The following is a 21,441-nucleotide window of genomic DNA, read 5'->3' as shown; positions in this document are numbered from 1 at the left end:
AATACAATATATAGTTTAGAAAAGACATACCAAGACTCTGTACAATAGTCACATAGATATATAAACATCAACAATCCATAGCCACCTACAGAAACTCAATCCAAGGTCCGCCCACACTGTTTGATTGACAGGTGATCTCTGGGAAGTGCAGTGCAGAAACTCCACAGGAATGAGCACAAATTGAGACAAAAAAAAAAATCTGAATCTCACACATTGCTGCTTTAATAACTACAGTCTACTTGAGCTTACACAACTCAACAGTATCTCCAACATAACCGAGCCAAAATCCAGGATAGAGAGGCTGAGTGAATGTGGTCTGGACTCTGTGGAGGAGAGTCATGGTTTCAGAGACGCTGTAGAAGGACAGAATACCTGCACTGTGATCCAGATACACTCCTACTCTGGAGGACTGAGGGCCCGGGATGGGAGTTTTGATATTGTTATGTCTGAACTGATAACTATCGCTGAAATATTGTAATGCCCAAGACTTGTCATTGTATCCAAATCCACATTCACCTGCTCCGCTCCACCTCCCGGTAACAATGTCCAGTCAGACCCTCTCTACTCAGGACCTGACAGCATTTAATGAATCTTTCTGGATGACTAGAATGTAACTGTTGTTTTCTCATACATGTTGCTTTTCTGTTCTCCTCAGATAATGACAGATGTGTGTGCACTGTGATTGGATCCAGTGTGATTTGACGTGAATATTGTAAGAATTCAGCTCTGGTCTTGGGCTCTGGTTGTGGCAGTAAAACATCCACTTCAGTCACTGTCCATGAGATCTTAGGCCATTCCTCTGTAAGAATGCCCTGTAGTTTATCTCTGGCCTCTGACACAGCTGCAGTCACACCCTCAAAGTACTGCAGAGGACGGGTATTGGTGCTGGGTAAGTCTGTAGATTCACTGAGACGTGACAGCGAGGAGTAACTGTGTAGAAAATGGGTGTGATCCTCTGTGTGCAAGAGCCGCTCCAGCTCAGCGTCTTTCCTCCTCAGCTCAGCGATCTCCTGCTTCAGCTTCTCCTGAAGTTCTTCGGCCCGACTCGCTTCCGCTTTCTGCCGGGATCTGATCTGCTCCTTCACCTCAGAGCTTCTTTTCTCAATGAGACGGACCAGCTCAGTGAAGATCTTCTCTCTGTCCTCCACCGCTTTATCAGCAGAGAGATTCATAGCCTTCACCTCCCGTTGAAGCACCTTCACGTCTTTCTCTCTGTCCTGGATTCTCTGCTGGATTTGTTGCCGACTCACCCCGAGCTCTTTCTGCCTCTCGGTCCTTTCTGCTGCAGCTGAGACTGTGTCGTGGCCTTTATGTTCATCCATGGAGCAGAGATAACAGATACACTGCTGATCGGTACAGCAGAAAATCTTCATCACCTCGTCATGACGAGAGCAGATGTTCTCCTGAAGCTTCTTGGAGGGGTCGACCAGCTTGTGTTTCTTTAATGAAGCTGCATCATAGTGAGGCTGGAGGTGCTGCTCGCAATAAGAGGCCACACACACCAGACAGGACTTGAGGGCTTTCAGCTTTCGCCCAGTGCAGACATCACAGGCCACATCTCCAGGTCCGGCATAGCAGCGATCAGGAGGAGCAGCATGGAGTCCTGTCTTCTTCAGTTCCTCCACCAACTCTGCTAACATGGTGTCTTTCACCAGGACAGGCCTTGGTGTGAAGGTCTGTCTGCACTGGGGGCAGCTGTGGACTTTCTTCTGATCCTCTTCATCCCAGCAGCTTTTAATACAGCTCATGCAGTAGCTGTGGCCACAGGGAATAGTCACCGGATCCTTCAGTAGATCCAGACAGATCGAACAGCAGAATTTTGCCCCGTCCAGCTGAATTCCTTGCTGCGCCATTTCACTTCTCAGTAACAGTGACTGTAAGATTGTTTCATTTGCTCTCAAAGGATAAAGGTTATGCTGTAATCCAAACCAAAAATCTGTTCCTTTGCTTCGTTTTCATTTGCTGATTTGCAGTGAATGTCAGCTCTTGCACTTCACAACATGTTTACACCCATCTTTAAACTGGCAGATGTGTGAAAGGGGAGGGAACAGGAAATATCTGGACAGAGTGGAACTGGCTGTATTTGAGAGCAGGAAGAAGAGGAAGGGGATATCAGGCATTGCTTTATTCTAGGAAGGGGAGTGGTTTGTAAGAGGCAGTGTCTGTTTAGCCCTTGTTTACAATATGAAGTGAAGATTATGACAAATAAAAATAGAATAGTTTAATGTAAAAAACACTTTTTGCTCACAATACGCTGTTGAAACTAACACTGCAAAGATGAACAATCCCATTAGCTGAATGTGTTGACCAATCCTCTCATCATTTACTAATTTGGTCTGTTTTGAGCATCTGTGCCACCTGACTTGGTTCAAGTTATCTGTGATTGTCTCGTCATCGCAGTCAGAAACATGTCATGTCAGCCTGTGGGGTAACCGTTTAAATTACAGGCCATTAATCATGCAATAATCCCCAGAAATAAGTAATACCCAATCAAAAGAGATGGTAAATAGATCCAAGTAAAAATTAAAAAAACCTTTTTATTTTTCGTTTTTTAAAACTCAGTAATTACCAGTCAATCCAATGCTATGAAGAGTTACTACATTGGTTTTACTTGGAAATTAGTTAGTTATATCCAGTTATTACTATGTAATTAAGGGCCTCTAATTTAAAGGGTTACCAGCATTTTTACTGCCATCTTGTGACGTCTCAGCTCTCTCTCAACCTGCATAGCAGGCATGAAGCGATCATAACAACGACCCCAACATCAAGGTTTTCAATTTGCAAGTTCAAGTGAAAAATATTAAGAAGTTTTAACTCTGCTGTGAATTAGGTATAGCCCAGATGATAATAAGGCGACTTAGCAAAATGTTCAATTTGTGTGCCATTCATTGGCCCATTTAAATTATGTCCTGTCTATAATATCCAGCCCCTCTGAATGACACTTCACATAATAGTGTTTAATTTGATAGTATTAGGGTATTTGATATGCTCAATTTTCCAAGACCTTGCCTTGAATTGTGACTGGAGCTCATTACCTTGACATTACATTGGAGTCTTTTTTCTGCCAAGATTCTAAAAACTCATCCCTTTCACTGCAGTATCTGAACTATTGTGAGCCTCCTTTGTCAGAATATATTCTGTCAAGATGCAATAAAGAGGGGAGCCTTGTAAATGCAGTGTCAGACAGGCCCCTTTGAAAGCATGAATCAAGGGGGACTTGATGAGGGAAATAATGTGATCATTTAGTCTTGGTGCAGATAAATACAAAGGAAGTACCTGGGCTTCAGGCATCACAGAGAATAGGGGAGATAGAAAGGGAGTAGATGAGAAGGCAGCCTTTCCTGTTAATTAAATTTGGCATTAATTAAGGGATTTCTCTGAGCCATTAACTTGCCCATTGATATCCCTCAAGAGTAAATTAGGGTGTTAAAGCTAGGAGAGAGTATGGCGTAGGCTCCAGGAGGCTCCTCCATTTAATTGTGAAACTCAGCGTAAAATTTGAGTGAACACTTATCACATCAATGACAGTACAGAGATAAGAGTCCGGGCAGTGAGTGATAAAGCCTGACGCTCCAAGAAATGAATTTCCATGATGCTCTCTATTCATTATTTCACAATCCTAATATTGTCACAGTTGTTCAAGGTACTTCGGTGAGTCAGGGCCCTTGTGTATTGCTTATTTACTGCTTGTGAACCGCTTACTTTACAAATTTCCTCAACCGTCATGAAACAACCCAGAATTCCTTTCGTTTGTAATGCTTAAAGGCATACTGAGCAGGATTTTCCCCGTTGAAACATAAACTCATCCAAAAATGATTCTACTCCATCATTACTTTGGTAGTGTGCGAGTATGTTCACGACGTTTCTGAGCGTCAACCTTTTGGCAGCAGGTGTGTCTGGCTGCAACCAAAACTACTGCTAAATCATTTTGTATCTAAAAACCATGCTGGCTGCGGTAGAGGTCTGAACTCCTAAACAGAGCAACTGGTCAGAGCTAGTGTGTATCATGAGCTGGCAGCTAGCTACCGTTAGTGTAGCTTTGTTGTAGTAGAAAAGCTGATAGCTAAGCTGGCACCTACCTTTCCAACAGAAAACAGGCCAACTCCACGTCGCTCTTCATCCCATCCTCTCCTTCAATGCTCTCCGACGGGTGAAAGCCAACTCTCGATTCACTCGTGTTTTGGAACTAGCCTTGTCTGCTTGCTCACTGTACTTGGTTTGAAGTAACACGATCTCTAATAACCCGGTTTACATGGACTCATTTAAAAGTTGGTCTATTACTTGTCACTGCAATATGGAAGCTGAGAGCGGCCGTGGTTACACATATATATTTTAACCCCGTCATCTCCAGATCACAACTTAAAACTGAGGTAGACAACTTTTTTTTTGCATTTTTTGGCAAAAATGTCATAACCGTTTCAGCTATCAGTAATTCAGATGATCTGAGAGAAGATCAGGGCTCTGTGATCGCCCCTGCCTCTTTTCGGTCCTAGACCATCATCAGTCTGTTTGCTTCTTAGAATGGAGGCACACACCTGTTATATATAGAGCAATCAATGCCCATTAGTGTCACATGACACAAGTCTTATATCCTAAAGCTGCATTCCATTGTAGTCGGAACACGGAGAAAAACGACTTCCAACACGGAAAAGTGTGAAGGAACGGTCGTTCAAGTCGGAGTTCCCAGTCGGAAAGTTGGACAAAATTCTTTCCGCCCGAGTTGTCCGACATAAACACAGCTGACGTCACAGCATCAATCTGTACTTAATAAAACATGATTTTACTTGATATGTTGTTTTTGTGTTATAAACCTGTTGTAACAACTTTGTAGTTTCCATTTGTAACGTAATTCAGTTGACTTGTGCTTCGTTACTAGATGTCTTTGCTGTATGAACTAGCCTGCTAACATAACTAGAGCTGTCAGATAGCTGCCATTAACGTTAATGGGTAAAGGCTGTTGCATCCACGTTTTCCCGAGAAGACGCACTGGAACGCATTTAGATAAGAGTAGTATTTCCAACTCGGAACTACCGACCTCCGACTTCCAATGGAATGCACCATAAGTCTCATTCTAAGAAGCAAACAGACTGATGATTGTCTAGGGCCGAAAAGTTTTTGTTTGTGCACTCTTCTGTTTTTTGCACTATTTTTCTCACCATGGAGCACTTTTTGTATTAAATGCTTTATCAGTAAGGCTCTCTTGTGGACATTCCCTCTTTAAATCAGTGTGCGAGTTTCTGTATCTCCTACCTACACTCAAGTCTAACTTCAATTCTATTCTTCTATTTTTAGTTATAATTAGGCTTACCTAAGTTAATTGTCTTTTATTGGCTATTGATCATGGAACCCACCCCACATGATAGAGAGTGAGTAAGTATTGCTTTTGGGAAGGAAGTCAAGCATGGAGTCCTTGGTACATGGTTTTTCAACCACTTGTTAGACACTTATGTTTTATTTTGTTTTGTACCTAACTCATTACGGGTACAGTCAGATTAGAGGCCAGAGTTAAGTTTATTACTGATCACTGATTCTCAGCGTCAAGTTCTTCAAGATGAAACAAAAACAACAAATAGGTCTGTCTGAACTATCCATACTTGTTTGGACAGTGGCTCATTTTACTTTAAGACGCCACTACAGGCTTGATAAAGAGACTTGTGGAGAAGAGCAGGAAAGGAAACATATGCAAAAGTGAAGAAATAAAGTACTTGAGCACCCTTCCCTCACTACTTACCAGCCTTATCCAGAGGCCAATCATTTTCAGATAATGACCTCTTACTCAATTAATTTAGGTGCTGTGCCTTCCATTTTCCCATTGTCCCCATCTCAATATAATTAGGGTCTCTCATGGAGCGAGAATCCATTGTGCAATGCCACAAAATGAGATATTCATATTTCTCATTCACACAATACACTGCTATTGTTCACCTCTCTCCTGCTTCCCTCTCTCTCTTTTCTATCTTGATCTATCTACCCATCTCTCTCAGAAATTCTGTCATTCGTCAAAATGATAATAATCATTAATTCCTAACATGCTATCTTGCCTTTTAGAGTAATACAGGAAATCTGTCTAATCGGAGCGATCATATTACACTGTAGAGGTGGTTGTCAAATGGCTTCAGGGTTGGGGATAGCAAGGAATCATGACAGGAGAGAGGGTGGAAAGAAAAGAGATGAGAGAAGATTTGGGGACCAAGGGTGGGGGTCTTTAATTTTGTTAATGACTGTACACACAACCTCAGAGAGGGAGACGTGAAAACGACTGGCCTAACTGCCTTCATTCGGGACGAGATAATGAGATGGATTGCTGTTCATATTGTTCCCCTGCTGTTTCATACAAACTGGAAAGACCAAACAATGGGAGACATGGTGAAGCTCGTTTAGAATCCAACTCATTAGGAATCCAATTAAAAGAACTTCTCTACCACAGCTGTAAGATGACCGCCTTTGAATGCCAGAATAATCATCTTTGGACACCCACCACTACATTTCACTAAGAGATATTTCTACATGATGGAACTATTTCAACAAAGTGTTTTTATCCCCCATGTGATGAAATCGGGATGGGGGGCAGGGGGTGGTCAATCAAGCTGTGTCCATATCAGGTGATATCTAAAGCTGGGGACACATTAAAAGATTTTTCCAATCATAAACGACAATGAAGAGATTGAGCAGCGCACAACAGAAATTTGCAGATTTCCAGTCTCTTGTGATGCACACACACAACAACTGCTGTCCTTGAGGAGCACAAATCAAAAGACCATAGACCGTTTACAAAAGACTGAGAATAAGCGGCCGCAGTATATTTCCGTGATATTTTGATACCAAAATAAATGTGCAGCCCATACAGCTTGCAGCAACTGTGGTGTGTGCTGCGATTTGCATGGAAAAAAAAGACTGAGAAGACATTCAGGTTTCTTTTTCTTTCCCGGCTCAGCCATCGTGCACGTTGGATCTTGTGTACTTATGTATTTTTTCCCTCTTGCTTCGTCTGTCGCAATCTCCATTTTCATTGGCTATTGAAAATTGCCGTTAAGATTCGAGTCTTTGACAAGCGCAAACCACAGGATAATGCCAAGACGAGACCCGATAAAATCAAACATGTTTGATCTAATCGAGACGTTGCCGATTGGGATCATAGGAGAGAGATTTGAGTCTTTCACTTCCACACACCTAACGATTACAGGTGCAACTAAACAGCACGACTACCCTGGACTACCGCCGACTCTGCCCGATCTCAAATCGTTGCCAAGTCGGGCTTCAAAAGCATGTAATGTGTCCCAGCCTTTAGAAACCACTGGTCTGATTTTGACGAAACTTGAAGGGATGATGCATCTCCACACTGTATTCCAGCATTTAAAAAACTAAACTGATTGGCCTATGGGAGCTCTATAAATAAAATATTTAAAAAAAATTCAGGCCATAACTTCTATACCACTGATCCAATTTTTATGAAACTTTGGGGGATGATGCATCTTGTTTCACTTGTTGATTATTGAATGGGCTAACAAAAATACGCAAATGAGAGATTCAAGATGCTGTGAAATTAGCTGTAGTAAAGTTAGGAGGAAAAAGTGACAGTCGAAGTTACAAATTGTATGTTCGTCTTGGTGGTTCCATTTAGTTCATTTTGAGAGTCATTGAATTCTTCTGATCATTGAAGGTTTTAAGTAAACCCCCTCAAGAGACTGGTACATTATGCATCAAAAGCAGCGGTCCAAGCTCTGGGATGGAACAGCACTAGTGATCGTTTGCTTGAAAATAAGACATATAAGAAAATAAGACACACATATCACAATATAGACTGCATAATTTAAACTGATATTCAAAATTAGGCTTTTGATGTAGGGATGGCAAGTGGAATAACAATAAAAAAAGCACCAGGCAAAACAGCTCTCTCATCTTAATATTTAATATGAATTTAATACATTTAATATAGCATCTATATGTGGTGGAAATTTGCATTCCTGTTTGAAAAAGACATTTTGTTAAAAACATTTTATACTTCTCCACAGCAAAGCCACGCAAATGCTTGTTGCATGTGCTTATTGCTCAGCCTAGACCAGATGGCACATCATGAAATTTTATGAAATGATTATGCTGTCAAGGTGTTTGGAGAAGGAGCAGCTGGGAGAAAGATGGGATGTTATAAGCACTCACAGGTGTGCACACGTACAAATGCACACAATCATTGCGAGCACAAATACTTGCAGGCGTGCAGGGTGGCAGACACAAACACAGATGCACAGCAATATGCACACTGACATACACACCCTCACACACACTTTCCCCCTTAGACAGGCAGGCAAAACAGCAGAAATTCAATGGTAACCAAGGAACAAGTGTAAAGAAAGAGGAAGAGTGTTGAGGTGTATATATTTGTGACACACACAGGGGGGGGCAGAGATTTACTTTTTTCATAAATTCTTCACCTACTTACCCCAATTTTATCATGTTTATTCTCAACTGCTCATTTTAGCATGCCTAGCGCTACTTTCAAATCCATGTTCCTGTTCCCTCTTTTCAGTAACTATGACCCATTTTACTATCGATTTCTGCCTGCTGATCCTTTTCCTTATGTGCTCCTCAAACTTCGTACTACCACTACTACTACCACCTCAAAGCCAGTGGTACTGATATCCTACAAAAGTTTGATATTATAGATTCAAATACACAAAATCGAGATATAGCCAAATCTTTTCACAGGTATTGCGCTAATATTCCCAAATTCCTGGAACAAATGGCAAGACAGATAAGCTTTGTAAACAACACTGATTCCATACTATTGTTTAATGTTTGGCACCACCATACAGTAGAAAAGGGAGTCAAGAGTGACTGCTGTGGCACTAAATAGGAGTATGAGAAAGTTCCTATTTCAGTAAATTCAGTAAAATTGGTACTTTAATCACTGTTAGTTAACAAAATAGCCAAAAGATTTCTTCCTTGACAAGTTCATCATATAAGTTTAAAACATGTTTTCTGTTTTTAAAATGTGTATTTTAGCCTAATTGATGGAATGCTGATATTCATACATAAATGCAGCTTTGAAATGAAATCATCATGTGAAGAAACAGTAACACACATGCTTTATGGGCTTTAAAGAGTGCTTCAGCTTTTAATGACTTAATAATAAGCAACACTATCCAAATTTATCCTTAACCCTAACCCTTTCTTTAATTTCTAACCTTGAATATAACCAATGTAAATAATAATAAACACTAATATTATCTACTTACATAATGATCTTAGATCTTTTTTCCCGTATTTGTACCTCTGTGGAGTAATCCAACAAAAATCAATTGAAAACAAAACTCCATGTTAATTTCAACACAACATAAGCCTGTCATTCAAATTGATTGTCTTTTCTCCAAAACTACTATGAAGCAATCTCTTGACCACCATCATCTGCCCTTAACCCATCAACATTTCAAAATGACTCCAGCCTCAATTGCGCTTCACTCTATATTTTCAATACAGAGGACAATCAAGGCACTATAGAAAGGTTTGTGTGTGAAATAAGTGGTTCTGGGTGAGGGTAGCAATCACATTGACAGCTGGGGTTAAAGGTCTCTAGTGAGATGGAGAGAGGCAGGCAGGAAAATAAGAGGCAGCCATGCTCAAAGGTATATTTGAGCACAGAAGCTAGAGGAGGGAAGACGCCACTTTAGATGTAAAACACAGCAAATACTTGATTGTGGTTATTACATTCAGAAAGTCTTTGGTACTTCAACACCAATTTAGCAACAATGAATGTACAAAATTGTACTTTTTACCTCAATTGTTACTTTACAATAGATCTTGTTTCTTCATCCAAGACAGTTAATTGTCTAGCTAATGTAACTGGTGAAAATTTCAAGCAATACCATACCATGTAGCATAATTGACTTTTTTTGGACATTGGACTTAGAGGCTTGTATGAGGCTTGTATGCGCAAGATGTAAAGATATTGTAGGTACACAATGATACTTTGTAGGTATTTAATGGAATTAATTCCATTAAATACGTTGGGTGGGTTTCCCGCTAGTGTCACTGCAACAATTCAGAGCACCAGAGCGGCATCAGCTGGGTCACTGTATGGCCTTAAGTGGAATGTATCCTTGGCTCCTCAGGTGTTGGCCAATCCTTTCTACCTAGTAGGCGTGTATAAGGACTTAAAGCCAATTGCATTTGAGATGCTATTCCCATACAGTGTGTTGCGTCTCACTCCGTTTCCTTCAGAGTACCAAGGTTACAAAGTAACTGACCGTTTTAAATGCCTCTTAAGGAGTCTTTAGTCATTCCTTGGTTTACAAAAGAGCCCCACTTACATAACTACTTAGGATGGCCTAGAATATTTTGCATGCTTGACACAGCAGATTTAAGTGAATTTTGAATTTTGGAAGGGTATAGCTAAGAGATAAATATTCACCCTGAGAGCTAGCTATATAGCCTGACTGATTAATTTCAACTGACTGCTCTATGAGTGCTAGACCGTAGCTATGAACATGTTTCTAGAGGATATCATTTGCAATTTTTCTTTGTAATGTCTTTTGGTGTAGATTTGTGTGTCTTCCCTTCCATGGATCTGGATCAGTTACACATGTAAACACACATGGGGCTATCAGTGTCATCAGCATTAAGTACCATATACACATTCACTTACTCACTCTCACACACACACACACACACACACACTCACACACACACACACACATACCACAAATATCAATATATCTCTACCAATCAATTTCCATTAAAACATGGGTAGTGAACTTTTGAACTTGAGCTTACCTCACCGATTTATGGGCAACTGGTTATTGTCCTAAAGCGATTAATCAAAACTCATTCATATATTTCAATTTGTCTCCTGTCATGACCATCGGAGTTGCCGCTCCTCCTTATTAGTCTTCCGACAGTCAGTTGAATGACAAGCCGTGCATTCCAGGGAAGACCTGTTTTGACAAGCTGCACCAGGCACTCAGTGTCTGATCGATTCTGGCTTTTGAAGTTTTATCACTGACTCCTTAATTGTTGATTTTCATTGAACGTGAGTTGCCAGAAAGCCTTGCAGAGCACACCAATATATATCTATAAAGACAGTCCGTGGCCCAACGTGCTTCCCTTGCAGTATAGCACATGTATTTTATCACTTTATATCTAAAATTGATCTGAGACAATCAGTCTATGAGGTGTGCAAGTTGAACTTTTCACCTTTGGAGCTGAGTAATTATTTTTTCTCACACTGCAGTCCCAATCCCTCACTGCTGTTGTAAAAGATTCCTACACTCATTTTTTTTCCTTCTCTGCATCCTGCAAAAACTCTATCCTGATTTATGAATTTCACAGGGGCTATCATGGAGAACTGCATGGCCAAGAACAACAGTTTAGACCTTTTAAATGAAGTTCTTGTTGGCGTTCAGTCTTGGGTTTACTATTTTGGATGGATGGATTGCTTTGAATGAGATGCAGTTCAATTATAGAAAGTATTTGCAGACTGTTCTGATTGGCAATATCTTTACATAGACAAACTGTTCTTGTCACCAACCCGATTACACTGATTCTTCACACTTCCTTCTATCTCAAGTCCTGAAGTTCTTCAGTTGTGCTTGTAATTAGATTTTTGCCTCCTGTGGCAATCTACTTTCTTTACACAGACACTCTTGAGTTTTCTCGCTTCTCCCTTTCCACAAGGTCACTCCAGGGGTGCAGGAAGATAGTGAACCTGGCCCTTAAATGGACCAGAACTTCCTATCAGGAGCCAGAGTAATGGAGGACACCAAGCTCATTTTGAGTCAGATAGACCTCTTCTCCCTGCCCTCCCTGGCCCCAGCCAAGCCCAACACCCAGGCCTTAATGAGATTCATAGGGCAGCTCCATTGCGCTGTGACTGATAGGCCCTTCACTTGGGGCCTCACTGGTCACTCCTCTTAAACCCCCCTCCCCTCAGCAACGCTATCCCTACCACTGCCCCAAGGGGCCGGTGCCAGAGATGCTGATCCAATACAAATGATGCTGCGAGGAGGCCGGGGAGAAAAGATAAAAGTGAAGAACCCTTGTGATCTGTGAGAGAACAAAGGTAGGTAAAGAGTTGAAATGACTGTGATATTTAGCCGGATATAGCAGAAAGTCAAGATGGTAAAAGATCTGGTTCAATGACCCATTGAAAATAATGTATATTAATAGTGATATAGCAGCCCAAATCTAAAAATCAAATATATTTTCCATTAAAGACATCATAGAACAGACAATTTCCAAAGCTTATTAGAACTCTTTCCTAAACTACAGAAGTTATTGTATGTTACAAGCTAATTTCTCATCCATAAGGCAGCGATCATAAACCCAATCTTTAGGCTTCAAAATGGCCCTTCAGAAACCTATGGGTGGCATCACACTCACTACATCCATCTTTTTTTTACAGTCTATGGTGAAAGCGCAACTGTATGATTCTTTCACTGAATGGTTCAGCTTGTTCAGCAGTTAAGTTGCTACTATATGGGGTAGCAGTTGCTCAATTGACATTTTAATTTCAGACTGAATTAACTGCTCAGTTGAGCACATGCTTCAGTCTAGTCTACGGCAAGCCAAATTGGTCAAAGCGTATTGCTATACGAGTTCTGCCTGCCCTGCAAACTGCAGAGAAAAACCTAATATATCCACAGAGAAAGATGAAACAGCCAAAATCCAAACTGAATACTGGGACTGGACTAAACTTGTTGTGTAAGGAAGCCAGTTATTTTCCCCACTGCACAAGACTGTTCATCAGGAAGGAGCCACATTCAGGTCAGTCTGGTGTTAGGTAGCTTACTGTAGCTAAGGCTTCGCAGCTGTGGTAGCTAAACTATGTGTGACAATAAAATAGTTTTTTGCCTGCTAATATTTCAGTAATAACTACATTGAGCTTGCAGAACTGTGTTTTGTTTAAAAGGTGTGGAATTTATCAAGTTTGCCCAGATGCCACAATAAAGAGTGAACCTAGCTTGACCTAGATTTGTAGCAATGTGTGTTTCTAGCTGCAATGGCAAATATATGCTGACAAAAATCATTTTTGCCGGCGAATATTTTAGTAACAACTAGTTTGAGCTAGCTTTGTGTTTTCCCCCACTCTCATGCACGCGCCTGGGGGGGTATATTTTCAAATTCTTGCTCATTTCTCCAAAGTTGCCTACCCCAGCTTTAATAAATCAGTCAGTGAGCGTTTAAGCTGTTTACGGTTTTTACATGAGACACTTGCATGGACACAATAGTAAGTTAGCAATGGTGGCTGAATTTGACAGATACTATTTGGCCAAGGTGTTGAGTTTGTACAGCTGTAAATTACTCCAAATTCATGGTGGTAGACAGAGTCTTAAGTCCAAAACATGTAGGAAAGTGCACATCTGGATTGTTGAGGTGCTGGCTGTGGGAAAATAACTAAACAGAAAAAGGTCATAACTCTGATGCAGAGCTGAATAAACAGGACTATTCTCTGCATCAGAGTTATGAGTGCGCAGGTACCTTTTTACTTTACCTTCTACTAAATGTATCAGTATTTGAGACTGGACATAATTTTACTTGAAACAGCAAAGAAAGGTGAGTCAGGTACAGTTAATTAGACTATCAGCTATTTGACTTGTGCTTATATGGTTATTTTCAATTTAATTGTTTTCCACTTGGAGGGGTGAAGTGAATCAAATGAACCACAAGCTGTTACTTATGTTTATTTAAATTAGATGCAGCATCTATCTTCATATTACTCATTGCACATACAATAGGTGATTGAAAAATGCCTTCAAAAGAAAGAAAGAGAAAAAACAAAGATGTTCTATACCATGTATAAAAGGCTTATAATCTGTAAAAATAGCATAGCCAAGAAAACTGAAAATCCCATGTAAATTTCAGTATGGCCTGTATCTCAGTTTTCTACCCCCACACTTGTATGTTTGCATGCTCCACAACTGCCACTTTTTCCATTTGAGCCTTTGCCTCTGAAGAAGTCTTTGCACGGCCCTGTTATAACCCCACTCCACCTTTCTTCACCGTGGGTAAGCAGGTAATCATGTGCTGTCACTGAAAGGTGACCCATTAATGTGATAGATATGGGGAGGCAAACAAATTGCAGGGACCATGAGGAGCGCTGTCCTTACTGCACCTTGGCCTTTTGTTCTGTCAAGACAGTATCCACCAGGGGCCTAATTACACAGGAGGATGCCATAGTGTGAATGCTGAGCAGCAAAGGTTGTGGGGGTTCAAGTACTGTTCCATCCTTGGGAGTGTCTTTGACCTCCTGGCTGCCTTTAGGATAAGGTCTTCTTGATCCCCATGTTCCATCCACGTCAAAGAGATGTTCACCTTCCAAACACTGATCCTTTACAAAGCTGCACATTGTAACGCAGAAATACTATAACTTTCACCAGTGCAAACATACACAGAAACACACCAGGAAAACACAGTTACTGTATGTAAAGTAGGCCCAAGTTGACCTATATGCAAGCCAATTCAACTTCCCTATTTCCACTGTTTTTGCCTTAACAAAATAACCATTGCTATATGAGGCACAGGGATTTTCTGTGGAATGGGTCGTATTCAATGTTAAGTGGGAGCACAGGAAGATTTGTCATTCCAAGACCCCTGAATAAAACACTTTGGGGCCCAAATCATTGTCTAATGTGGTCCTTTGTGTGTATAGATCAATAAACCCAAGGATGCCTCATTCTCTCTTAACACACTATTATCCACTGAACTACATTCCCTGAGTCTTACTGTTTGGTTTTGGGATGTTTATAATCTATTATGCTCCGTTTTCAACTTCGATCAAACCTTTTGATCAATCTACTTAACTGTTCGATTTTTGAACAAGCTCAGCCATCTAAACCTGATATTGGATACACACAGCAACATATTGCACATAAAAATATATTGTGCAGACTGGGACACACACAGACTTAGGCTCCTGGTATAAGTGGCATCCAGAGGATGAGTAGTGTGTGATGGTTGAGACTCTATTAAGGACAGCCGTTACCAGCTTCACACTAATATCACATGACAAACTGAGCTGTGTCTCTCTTATTTCCAATCCCAGTGATGAATTGGTGCCTGACACCCCCACCCACCCATCCACTCCCCCACCTCCTTCCCAACCACACACACACAATACCCTCCTCCTCTGTCGAACCACCACTGAAACAGATTGAGAGGGCTACAATCACAGATAAATGAAATAAACCCTTCCCTTTCTTTTTGTCCTTGTAACCTCCTCTTTCCCACATGTTTATAGAAAAAAATATGGGGCCATTAAAGGTCCACATTTAGTCATACACTCTTAGAAATCAGGGTCCCAAAAGAGCTCTTTATGGAAGGATAATAATAGTTCTACCTAGAACTATTTGCCTCTGAAGAACCCATTTTGTTAAAAAGATTCCTCAAGCGTTCTTTGTTAGACAAATAGTTATATCACGAGCCATTTTCATTTGAAGAACCCTTTTTGGAAGAAATAGTTCTTCAGGGATCCTTAAAAGCACGGGTCTCACGAGGCTGTGTTTTTGTTGTTTGAAGGCCCTTCTACCACGTGAAGGTCTGTTAAAAAATCTGGCAATTTGTTTTTGCCTTTCTTATTGGCTAAAAAAAATATAAATTGACCCTTTATTACTAATCAGTAGGGTGTTCTGGTAAATTCGGCATGTATATAATCCTCCAAACAGCGTGAATTTTAATGGATCGGGCCACACAAAATAGCGACTCCTTCCCTTCAATACATTCCAAAACAGGAATCGTGGTGATGTCAGTATCCTAATCACGACAAGCGCCCATCAAACAAAAAAATGCACTACTCGGTAAAACATGATAGAAGGTTCATTGTTATTGATTCTGAAACAGTCCAACCTGCCCACCATACTGATGATGGTCTCACTCTACAGAGGGCAGAGTGTTGTTGTTGTTGTTGTTGTTGTCAACAGAGCCACATTGACCATCTGAAGGTGACAGTGTTTTGGGCATTTTAACTTCAGCAAGGGCTACAGGCAGCACATAAGAAAGGCTCCCTAAATAGAAAATCACTCACTTTATTTCTCACATTTGTCTTAAATGAGATTAGCAGCATTACATTTTCAAGTGAAGTTTTATCCATGAAAAAAGTAACATTTTGGATTTGATTCTACTTTTACATCACAGTGCACCACCATGTGCTGCTGTACATAATGTATCAAGCTAACCTATCATGTTCCCTGAGTTTTCAAGTAACAAAGACATATTAACATATATCATACTTCATACAGGACTCACCTCTAGACAGCTATAAGAGAATCCCCAATAGCACAAATCATGCCAGAGGGATCAGGAATACTATAACTCATGGGATTTTAAACTGTGTTTCCTAATGCTGATGTATTTTGGGATTGTAATCTGTTTAATTGTATCTGAAAAAACACTTTATGAAAAGGAATTCTGGCACAACTTCACCTACTGACAAGGTGCATGGAATGGGCAGGTAACACTGGAAAAGAATAGATTCCAGCAACACTTGTAATACTGGGAACAAACGTTTATTATCCATTTTATTGGTTTTTCACCTCATTACAAAGGCATGTAAGCACATACCTCCTTCCACATTGGTGGACACACATTCATGTACATGAAAAACATCTGTCATTGCATTAGAGACAGCTAAATCCACCTCCCCTCAGCTTCTAAAGACACACACTGTGAATGTTGACATAACTGCGTATGACACAGTGAGAAGAAATCCTTAAAAGGAGAGTGGAGGAAAAACTGCCTGTCATCCATGCTTCCTTCCTGTGGCTGAATATGGAAAGACTCCACTGGAAATGCCATCTTTCCTTGCCGCTACTGATTAGCATAATCAGCCAGTATTAATTATTCACGCATGTTGCCGCAGTGCTCTGGGGGTCTGGCCTTTGCTCTGTCTAATAACTCGCTTTTAATATTAAAGAGGTACACAGCATGACTGATTTGCATTCCTTTTATCTTGCCTCAGGCTCCCATGGATTCAGGAAAGTTGCCTCAAGCTCTCTGGCCTATTTTTGAGGGTTCCCAACGTCCCTTAGTGAACAACTTCAAGTTTAAGTTCAAGTTCAAGTTGGTAAGGTGCACCATGGAACATCAATATAGTTGTACTGGCACATTTTCAAAAGCTTTCCAATATATATGAATGTTGTGTTGTCTAACCCTAACCCTAATCACTACAACATAAATAAATGACAGGGAATAATGAACAAATGCTATCATCTGCAAAACAAAATCTTATTGTATATTTACACTATATTCAAATGTCACAAAATAATTGCATACATTACTATAAATGTGGAAAGTCATTACTACCAAAAGGATATAAGCATACTAATCTCTCAAAAAAGTAGTTCTGAGAAATCACTAATGCGCTTACTGAACATGGACAGAGTTCATGCAGAATATGAGTATAATATTCTGTCTGAGCTGAGAAAAGGGGAACTTTCTTGGTTTTCATATGACTCTGCACTGGTCTTTACAACCATTAAATGTATGTGTCAATCAAAACATATGTGCAATATTTGGCACTTACAGGCTATCTTGCTGACTGTCATGCACAACCAAATATAAGACTAACCTCACCCACTTGCTCTTATTGATAAATGCCTTGTGATTGTTTCAATAATGAAGCCATCACGAAGACATTTCAGTGCTTAGCGCTGTCCTATCTAAATTCTATTACCGACCAGTTTCTACAACCTCTGCAGTTTGCTAGCAGGGCAAATCAGTGAGTGAATGGTGCGGTCAGCATGGACCTACATTTTGCCCTGGAACAAGACACCCCTTGCTCCTATACCAGGATCATGTTTGAGGAACACCAGCCCCTTTATCTGTGTGTAAATATTGGACTTCTTGACAGATTGAGGGCAATTAGTGCAGCTGTGACCTTACTGGTCTGACCTCCTTGCTGTGGAGGTCTTCTACTACCTGTGCATTAATGTACCTGGTGCTACCCCTCCATCAAATTACTCCAGTTTGCGAAAGACTCTACCCTGGTGGGCTTCATTACCAAAAATCTTGAGTCTGTGTACAGGCAAAAGGTGGACCAATTTATGTCATGATGTGCCATGAACAGCCTGGACCGGACACACTGAATTCTGTAGAGTTGAGCACTGACATCCAAAGGACCCTGCCTCCTCATTACCCCTTTGCGATCTATATGGCTCAACTGCAAAGTTGTTCAAACCCAGGGTCCACGATTACCCACACCTGGGTGAAAGCCTTAGAGAGGATGTTCTTCCTTCAGCAACGGAAGAAGCTCTTATATCTCAACCAATTCTGGTCCAATTTTACAGTCAATAATTAAAAACCTCTTCACATTCTCCATCACACTCTGGTTTTGGTCTGCTTCCTTTGGTTCCAAGATCATTGTCATCTGTCCTTCCATTGAGAAACTGCATGACACTAAGTTGAAGAAAAGGGGACAAAGGATTACCACTGACCAGTGCTTAATTTGTAAATGATGAGGTCCCGGAACACCAAGGGGTCGGTGTTCCCGCGAGTCGGTGTGGAGGGAAAAGGTTCCAGAACATATCAAGACAATTGTGCATTGGAGGCACAGTGGTGCTCAGTACAGCCATATAGGCCTAGCTTACTGTAGACCTAACAGCATAAACATTATGCCCGACTATATGACCTTAGAGCTCCGATTACTGGGGATCTATAACAATATTTGATTATTGCATAGGCTACATAATGCTCATTTTTACAAACCTGCCCTTCAAGTAGTAGACTAAAGATATAACTGCACTGTCTGTGCACAACATAAAAATGCCCACATAGGTTACTATGAGACATCCTAATCATACATAAAGGAAACTGCAATGGCTTCAACCATTTACCAGACAAATTCTGGCTCGAGTACTTACACATCAATATTCAATACAAATACTTTCATAGGAAATCAATTTTGAATGGAACTGTGGGACTTACAGGTCCGCACTCCAAAATATTTCTATTTCACAGTCATCTATGCAAATATGAATTTAGATGTTATTGTCCCAGCAGAGACCTAATAGATTACAGAATATGCTAACACCTTTACAAACAAAAAAAATCATGCTTACCTTGTCTAATTTTCCAAAATAATCCACACAGCGGACATATAAAGGACAGCAAATTCAACTTTTAGCCATGACGCTGTCTGAAGTTTATCATAACACAGCTCACATGTGTGAGATGATTACTATGCACTTGTTGCTACTTTCTAATATAGTAAACACCTGTCTTCATATGGAAATGAGACAGGTTTTTGGAAGGGAGGGGAAAGGAAAGAAGAGTCAACTATTGGGAGTATTACATCGCAGACAAAAAAAAATGTTTCATGCCACCAGGTGCCAGGTCCACGCAAATAGGTACCGGAATGCAGGTAGTCCAAAACTGCAAGGAGCCGGATCCTGTTCCGGCAGGATCCGGCACAAATCAAGCACTGCCACTGACTCTACTCAGCCAAGCAACCATCTGCTGGTTATCAACTATATGGTACACACACACACACACACACACACACACACACACAAACACACCCCACTACACCCAACAGGGGACATAAATTCAATTTTTTTGCATCTTTTTGAGAAGTGGTGTAAGATATATCCTTCTAAAAAATATGCCTGGGGGGGTACATCCTATCCACTACATTAATGCTAATTGGCCCTACTGGCATGTTTTGTAAAGACTTAAGGATAGAGTCTATGAAGCTATGGGGGACACCACTGGAGCTGCTCAGTGGGAAATTATTCTGTAGGGGTATGGAGGAAGAGTGTGTGTGTGTGTGTGTGTGTGTGTGTGTGTGTGTGTGTGTGTGTGTGTGTTCACATACGCTTGTGTGTATGTCTGGGAGACAATGAAAGAGAGTAAGAATGTATGTTTTCCCATCCCTGTATGGGGATATTCAATCTGTTCCCATCCAGCTCAGCATTTCTACACAAAGAAATGAGTCGAATCCAAATGAAAGTCATCACACTTCATCTTTCAGGCTCGCCAATCTCAACTGGCGCCGACAGGAAGGTATGCTGATCAAACACACAAAGGGAGCATCCTCCTTCACTTTGGCACCTTGGGCTGTGGGGGAGAAATTGAACAACCACTCTCAACTTATTGCATGTAGCCTTTGCGGCTGCAAATCAGTAAGACTAATGATCCAGAAATGGTCCTGTAGGCTTACCCTCTCTTTTATAATGTCACTGGCCAGGGCTCTATTTTGTGTCCTGTTTCTGACTCCTCCCATAATTTAACTACCACAGCTCATTTAGGTATAAAAACACAACCAATCTGTGGGTCCACAACATTACTCTTTTATGAATTATCTATAGAACAGCTGGAGATTTTACATGTTGCTTTCCTCACAGGTTTGAATCTTAGCTCCCTACATTCTGGCTTTGGGAGAGTTGTTCCTGTTTACAAAGATTGAACTGTCCTTGACCACAGGAATAATACTGTACATAAATTTAATTGGAATTGAGTGATATTCCCCTTTTAATAAGAACCTCTGTGGTGAGCACTGACCTCTTAGTGATAGTGAACACACAAACCAATATCAATAAATACTGACTAACCTCTTGGTGCAAAGCACTCATCCTGAATTAGTATTCTTCTTCACCACATTATTTAGCTGTTTCTGGCATGTCTGGAGCGGTATCAAATGTAGCAATTTTGAAGGCCTACTTTAAACTGATATTAACAATAATCAGATCTGCTTTGACCAAAAAAAAAGGGTAAATCCATGCTTTACCCTTGTGGATTGCCTTACCCATTGTTAATACTGTAGATCAGTGGTTCTCAATCCCAGTTCTTGGGAATCAGAGCCCTGCTGGATTTCATTCTAGAGACTTCTCCTGCTGAACCGATGCAGGTTGGTTGGACCAAACTGGACACCACAGAGAGACAGAGATGCATCTGGGAGAACTGCTGCTTGTACTGTGGCGGACCTGGCCACTACGAATGGAAGACCGAATTCAAAACACCCAGCGAGTACCTGGTCATGCCATTCGGCCTTACCAATGCCCCTGCTGTATTCCAGGCTCTGGTAAACAACGTCCTAAGGGACATGATTAACAAGTTTGTTTTTGTGTACCTTGATGATATTCTGATTTTCTCCCAGTCTGTTGAAGAACATGTCCACCAGGTGTGTCAGGTTCTGCAGAGGTTATTGGAGAACCAGCTGTATGTCAGTATGCTAGCTGTATGCCAGTCTCGTTCCTAGAGTTCATCATCACTGATGGGAGCATCCAGATGTATTTGGCCAAGGTCCAAGCAGTCCCGGAGTGGACTCCACCTACTATGCAGAAGGAGCTGCCCGCATTTCCTAGGGTTCGCCAACTTTTACACACGGTTCATCAGGAACTACAGCTCCATCGCAGCCCCTCTTCACGGCCTCATCTCCCAGTTTGTTGCCTTTGCATGGACCCCAGAGGTGGAGAGGGCTTTCTGCTCCCATTCTGATTCACCCCGATCCAGAGTGTC

At 41.0% G+C, this 21,441-nt stretch overlaps 1 pseudogene; it reads right to left on the bottom strand.

The window, feature by feature from the left end:
- Positions 1–235: 235 nt before the first annotated feature.
- On the bottom strand, positions 236–1,853 carry LOC139926011 (E3 ubiquitin/ISG15 ligase TRIM25-like; annotated as a pseudogene).
- Positions 1,854–21,441: the final 19,588 nt, after the last annotated feature.

The sequence above is a fragment of the Centroberyx gerrardi genome, chromosome 2 (genome assembly GCF_048128805.1).
Source record: "Centroberyx gerrardi isolate f3 chromosome 2, fCenGer3.hap1.cur.20231027, whole genome shotgun sequence".
NCBI classification, from domain to species: domain Eukaryota; kingdom Metazoa; phylum Chordata; class Actinopteri; order Beryciformes; family Berycidae; genus Centroberyx; species Centroberyx gerrardi.
Note: the sequence above shows the minus strand (reverse complement) of the source record. Positions and strands in the feature narration are given on the sequence as shown.